Raw genomic sequence first — 5,899 nt, forward strand, 5'->3', positions numbered from 1 at the left:
TTTCTAGATGTACATAGATATATTTCAGATAGGCATTCGTCATATCTTTCAAAGACTACAGAATATGGCATTTAATGTTTTAATAACTTAGGACTTTTCATGACAATGAGACACTCTGCTCCTGGCAGCACCAATCTACTTCAAGAGGAAGATGGGCATCAAAGAGGATCCTTATGGGGTTGGTTAGCCATTTGGGCAAGAAACTGCTCTTGCCTGGACTGATGCATAAATTGGACACAGAACCCTCAGAGAGCAGACTGCTGAACTTGCCTAAAGGTGAGATGGTCTTTCGGGGTTCTGATTCATGAAAGAGTCTGCGAGACATTCTGCAGGACACAGCAGATAATGACTGACTGTCTTTAAAATTTCCTGCTTCATGAAAAAGTCTGCTGGATACTATGGGTCTATAGGCTAAAGATGGATGCCCCAACGGTACAGAGGAACTTCGGGTGACTGTACAGGCAGCGAGATGTCTCTGTCATTTCTAGAGTTTTGGACTTCTTGTTTGCTTAGGTAATATTATATCCTTCAGGAGTCTTTGATGGAGTTGACGAATGGTTAGTTATAGTTATAGTTTTCCTTAGGTATGATAAAAGATATTATAGATATAAATATTGTAACTAATTCTTGCTTGATAACTGTTTTGTTATATGTAATCTTACTATGTTAAAGTAAAAGCCTTTCTTTTTTGTTTAAACAGAAAAAAGGGAAATGATGGGGTAGAGTCTTTTGTGTTGATTTCATTGGTTAATAAAGAAACTGCCTTGGCCCTTTAATAGGACAAAAAATTAGGTAGGCGGAGTAGACAGAACAGAATGCTGGGAGAAAGAAGCCGAGTCAGGCAATTGCCATGATTCTCTCACTCCAGACAGATGCAGGTTAAGATCTTTCCTGGTAAGCCACCTTGTGGTGTTACACAGATTATTAAAAATGGGTTAATCGAGATGTGAGAATTAGCCAATAAGAGGCTGAAACTAATGGGCCAGACGGTATTTAAAAGAATATAGTTTCCATGTAATTATTTCGGGTATAAAGCTAGCTGGGTGGTGGGACGCAGCCCCACCGCTCCTACTACAACACAGGCATGGTGGGGCCTGCTTATAATCTTAGCACTTGAGAGTCAAGTGGATCAGGGGGTCAAGGCCAACCTAGGCTATGTAAAACCCTGTCTCAAAAAGATGAAAATAAATAGGGCCAGCAAGACGGCTCAGTGGGTAAAGGCACTTGTAGCCAAACCTGATGACCTGAGTTCAATGCCTGAGACACACATGGCAGGAGGAGAGAACAGAGTCTCCCAAGCTATCGTTTTCCATGTGTGTGGTATAACATTTCTACAATTCTATACATACAATAAGTAAATGTAAAAGTATTTTCCTTTTTAAATTATTTTTGATTTATTTGTGTGAATATTTTCTTACATGTATGTTTGTATCTTGTACATCCTGAAACTGGAGTTATGGATGGCTGTCAGCCACCATTTGTACCTGGGTCCTCTGCAGGAACAAGTGCTTATAACAGTGAGCCATCTCTACAGCCCTAAAAGTATTTTTTGAAATAGTGTGTGCATCTAATTTTCCTCAAGTGTATAGGATTTTGTGTATCTGACACTAGGGTCAATGAACTGAAGAACGTGGAGGAGAAAGATAGGAATTTTTGGTTCTTACACCTTCTCTTTCTTCCAGGTGCTCTTCTTCCTGTTGACCCAGTCTGCCTTGAGGAAAAGAAAAGAGCAGAGAATATGGTAGTCCACCACCTGAGAGATTTTTATCAGGTATGCAGACTGCCTCACAAAATGCCGAGTGTGCTGCACCAGGTCAAGTGTTTCCATCCAGGTAGACGTGACTCTGCAGACTTCACAGAGCCAGCAATCAAGGCTGGAACCCCAGTTGTACTTCCCGTGGGGTAGCCCCACACTTACTGGTGCAGTGTTATCTGAAATTCCACTCAGGATCTTAATAACTTCTGATTAATGTTGATACTCATGGGGACACTGGTATGTTTGTTATTTTGCCAAGTATTCTGAAGGAATTTTAAGAGGGAAGAGCATACCTTTTTGTCTGCGTGTGTGGGGGAGAATAAAGCTCTTAGTACAGCACTTGCTTAACACCAGCTCCAGGAGACCTGATATGCTCCTCTAGCCTCCATGCACACCTGCACACGTGTGCACACAAAAGCACACATACGCCTAAGTAAAAGTAAAATTAAAAAAAAGAAATCGAAAATCATCCTCCTAGAGACAGTGGGATCAAGAGTTCAAGGTCATCATCAGCTACAGAGCAAGTTAGAGACCAGTTTGGGTGATACGTAAGCATTTCTAGAAAATGCTGGGGCCGGTGAGATAGCTCAGCAAGTTAAGACATTTGCTGGAAACCCTGAAGACTTAAGTTCCCATGAACCCACATGACAGAAGGAAAGAACTAAAGCCTGCAAATTGTCCTCTGATCTCCAGATATGTGCTGTGGTGGGTGGACCCTGCCCCCCTCAATGAAATAAGTTCTTTTTTGTTTGCTCGTTTTAAAATACGTGTATATTTTGCCTGTATGTATATCTGTACCACATGCATGTCTGGTACCTACAGAGGTCAGAAGAGGGCATTAAAACCCCTGGACTAGGGGCTGGAGAGATGGCTCAGAGGTTAAGAGCATTGCCTGCTCTTCCAAAGGTCCTGAGTTCAATTCCCAGCAACCACATGGTGGCTCACAACCATCTGTAATGAGGTCTGGTGCCCTCTTCTGGCCTTCAGGCACAACACAGAAAGAATGTTGTATACATAATAAATAAATAAATATTTAAAAAAAAAAAAAACAAAAAAACCCTGGACTGGAGTTAGGAGACTCCAGTTATGATGGTTATGAGCCCCCATGTTGATGCTGGGATGGGGACTCAGGTCGTTTGCAAGACCAACAAGTGCTCTTAGCCACTGATCCATCTCTAACCCCAAGAAACAAGTCCTCCTCCATCTCTGGGTTTGTTGTTGTTTTTCAAGACAGGGTTTCTTTTGTGTAACCTTGGCTGTCCTAGAACTAGCTCTGTTGATCAGGCTGGCCTTGAACTCACAGAAATCCACCTGCTGAAACAAGTTCTCTTTTGTAAAAAATTCCTGAAACTGGAGATGATTCAGTAGGTAAAGCTCTTGCTGTGCAAGTATGAGGACCAGAGTTCAAATCCCTAGCACCCATGAACATGCCAGATGGGTGTGGTAGCATTTCATTTCAGTAACTTGTCCGTCCTCTGGAGGCAGAGCCAGGATCTCTTAAGTGAGCCTGCTAGTTAGACTAGCTGACTAAGTGAGAAGTGGTTTCAATAAAAGACCCTGCCTCAGTATGTTAGTTTGAGAGCCATTGAGGAAGATGCCCAATATTGACTTTTTGCCTCTAATACACATGTACTCATGTATTTGAATACCTGTACACACATGGATACACTTTACACACACAAAAAGTATAATTTTTTCTTTTTCTTTTCTTTTTTTTTTTCTATGCTTGGAATTGAACCTAGGGCCTTGAATATTCTCAACAAGCACTCTACCACTAAACTGTATCTCCCAACCCAAAGACTGCTCATCAAACCTGTTTACCAAGTGTTAGGGAATAGAGAGATGGGCTGTTTGTTTAGTTGTGAGAAGGGTCGCTAAAGCCATACATCCATAGAAAATGGACAGTGACCGTGGACAGGGAGATCTCCCAGACCCCCAGCCCCTAAAGCAGACAATGGAAGTCCTCGGGTCTCTAACAAGAGTTGGGTCTTGTGTCTTAATCTATAATGAACATTGGTTACATGTACTCAGGCTGGCATGTATGTGATTTAGGACTCGGTGACCTTTGATGATGTGGCTGTGGACTTCACCCAAGAGGAGTGGGCTATAATGGATCAAACTCAGAGAGACCTCTACAGAGAGGTGATGCTGGAGAACTACCAGAACCTGGCCTCAGCAGGTAAGACTGCCAGTGACCCTCCTGGCCTCTTAGGGATCAGCGGTCTCCATCTGAATACACTAGGAATAGAGACACATTGGAGGAAAGGGTTTTTCCAGACAGGGTTACTCTGTGCAGCCTGGCTGTCCTGGAACTTTCTTGTAGACCAGGCTGACTCAGAGAGTAAAGGTGTTTGCCTCCCCTGCCCAGCTCAATTTTAATCATGATATTTTTGTTTATTTTTGGTTTTGGTTCTTTTTAGATTTTTAATTTCATGTGTATGGGTGTTTTCTTTTTATGTATATATGTTCAGAATTCATGGGAGGGTGGTAGATTCCCATAAAGTTGGGTTAAAAATGGTGTGAGGTGCACGCCTTTAATCCCAGCACTTGGGAGGCAGAGGCAGGCGGATCTTTGTGAGTTCAAGACCAGCCTGGTCTACAAGAGCTAGTTCCAGGACAGGCTCCAAAACCACATAGAAACCCTGTCTCAAAAAACAAAAAAAATAAAAAAATTTAAAAAAAAATGGTGTGAGCCATTGCTGGGTTCAGTTCTAAGGAACCAGGTCCTCTGGAAGAGCAGCCAGTGCTGTTAACTGCTGAGCCAGCTCTCCAGCCTCTCAATAGTGTTTTGAGTTTCAACAGTAAAACTAGTATGAACTTCTATTTTTCTTCCCAATTTTACAGATTGAAGATTTTTCCTGAAAGCTGAGTATAGGGGTTGGGGGTGTGGCTCATGCTGGCATGCATGAAGTCCTGGGTTAATCCCTTACCACATAAACTGGGTATGGTAACATGGATCTGTAATCCCATTACTGGGGTGAAGACAGGAATCTCAGCTATGTAGCCTGGCTAAGCTATATGGATTCGTTTCTTGGGTTTTTTTTGGTTGTTTAGTTTTGTTTGGTTTTATGATTTTTGGTTTGCTTTTGCCTTGTTTTTTTGAGACAGTGTTTCTCTGTGTTCTCCCGGAACTCACTTTGTAGACTTGAACTCACATGTGCTGGAATTAGAGGTCTGTGCTACCACCGTCTGGCTGCTACATGAATTTTTATATTCCCCTCCCCCGTTAAAAAAAACAAACAAAAGTCAGGTATGGCGGGTTTCTTCTGTAACCCCAGCGCTCGAGAGGTTAAAGCAGGAATATCACCTAGAGTTTGAGGTCAACTAGGCTACTTGGGTTCAAGGCCAGTGTGGGCTATATAACAAAACCCCATCTCAGAATAAATAAATAAGTAGAAAAGAAATGAAAGGGGGAGGGGAAATCTTTTTTCAGGTTTATTTTTATTTAAATGTATAAAAATGCATTTTAAATGTATTTAAATATATAAAAATACATCATGCATGCATACGGCAAAATGTTGTTGGTTGTTTTTCTCTTTACTTTTTAGACTCTGGGGTCCTAAATAAATCACACACGGAGGCTTATTATTACTTATAAATGCCTGGTTTTAACTTGGCTTCTTTCTTTCTCTCTCTTCCTTCCTTCCTTCCTTCCTTCCTTCCTTCCTTCCTTCCTTTCTTTCTTTCTTTTTCGGATTTTCGAGACACTGTTTCTCTGTAGCTTTGGAGCCTGTCCTGGAACTAGGTCTATAGACCATACTGGCCTTGAACTCACAGAGATCTGCTTGCCTCCACCGCCCAGGCCACTTTTGCTTCTAACCAGCTTTTCTTTACTGAAAGTATCCTGTCTATCTTTTCCTCTAGGCTTTTAATTTTCTCTATTTCTGTATAACCTTTCTTTCTTACTCTGCTGCTGGTTGTGAAGCTGAGTGGCTGGCCCCTTCTTTTCTCGGTCCTTGATCTCTCTTCTTTTTTTTTTTTTAAAGATTTATTTATTAATTATGTATACAGTGTTCTGTCTGCATGTATCCCTGCATGCCAGAAGAGTGCACCAGATCTCATTACAGATGGTTGTGAGCCACCATGTGGTTGCTGGGAATTGAACTCAGGACCTCTGGAAGAGCAGTCAGTGCTCTTAACCTC

At 41.9% G+C, this 5,899-nt stretch overlaps 1 pseudogene; it reads left to right on the forward strand.

The window, feature by feature from the left end:
* The first annotated feature begins 201 nt into the window (after nt 1–201).
* LOC101990200 overlaps nt 202–5,899 on the forward strand; it is a 15,721-nt pseudogene continuing 10,023 nt past the window's right edge.

This window comes from Microtus ochrogaster, chromosome 5 (assembly GCF_000317375.1).
Source record: "Microtus ochrogaster isolate Prairie Vole_2 chromosome 5, MicOch1.0, whole genome shotgun sequence".
NCBI lineage: Eukaryota > Metazoa > Chordata > Mammalia > Rodentia > Cricetidae > Microtus > Microtus ochrogaster.